Genomic DNA, 1,271 nt, shown 5'->3' with positions numbered 1-1,271 from the left:
TTCCCACTAAACAAACTAGGCAATAATCACCAAGAGTGACCTGAGTGTACCTTTCTCTCTGTAGATGTCCCTTGTCTTTCTAGCACCTGATTTTTGTAAAACTTGTAGGAAGTTACTGTCTTTTAGAGTTGCTGTATTTTATTGAAATTGGGTAATAAATTTCAAAGTTATTTAAGTGCCCAGGGAACTTCCAGCTGCACAGTTTGGTCATAAAAAGCTGCTTTCCTGAAGATGACAAGCTTCCCCGTTTCCACCACACTCTGAAATACATAAAATTACTTCAATTAATACACCACATGTAGCTTGAGGATTTTCCAAAGAAAGAAACCAAAGATGTTACATTAACAAAGTTCCAAATTTTTCTCAACTTAGATTAATAATCTCTAGCATGGTAATAAGTATGATGGTGTTTTTGAACAGGAAGAGACCTTCCCTTATGCAGAGTAACAGAAATTGATAAAACACTCAGGCAATTGGAGTCCTTCATGCCAGCATTGTGGAGGTTAAAGAAGAAATCAGTGTCTGCAAGATGTTTGCACACAAAAGCAAAATATCAAGTTAAACTGAAAATAATGGAAAAATCCTGTCTACCATTAAACAGTCAGCATGGATGGCCCATCCTATGTTTTACTGTCTTGCACATTTTTCGTAGTTCCCAGCATCACCTACAACCCTCTTTTCCAGACTAATGCTAGTTGATGGGGACACTCTTTTCCTTCTAGTTTACTGCTGCATGGCTTGATAAGATTGATTTTTGCCACACCTTTTATCTTGTAGTACTCTAAAAAGTTAATATCTTATAGACAAGCAGTCCCCATCATTCTTTTCATAACAGTATGACTAATAAGAGGAGGACACTCAGGATGCTCAGGACATAACTAACTCAGAAAATGCAACATGTTAACCAGAAAGAAAAACAAAATGTGAGGAAATATTAACTTTAAAATGAAACTTAACTTATCTCAAGAAGACTGTCAGAAGAAGATAGAGAAAAGGCATAATAACAGCCCAAGAGATGGAGACAGTCCCTTTTTGTTCCCTCTCAGGCTTTTTTTCTTCAATTTTTTCTGTTTATCTACTATATTAAAACCTCTTACTCCCAGGCTGTTGTTCAGAGATCTCATTAATCGAGATGTAGGAACATAACAATGAAGAGGGCAAAAAGATTTTGATTCATAGATATTTAAAGCTGCAAGAGATTGTTCATATTATTTATTTTGATGTCTCGTATAACAGAATCCTTCATCTGGATTTCTTGCAGTAGTTCCAGC

Source organism: Empidonax traillii, unplaced genomic scaffold (assembly GCF_003031625.1).
Source record: "Empidonax traillii isolate 1590-97213 ecotype Southwest subspecies unplaced genomic scaffold, ASM303162v1 scaffold5:size3517227, whole genome shotgun sequence".
Taxonomy (NCBI): domain Eukaryota; kingdom Metazoa; phylum Chordata; class Aves; order Passeriformes; family Tyrannidae; genus Empidonax; species Empidonax traillii.
Note: the sequence above shows the minus strand (reverse complement) of the source record.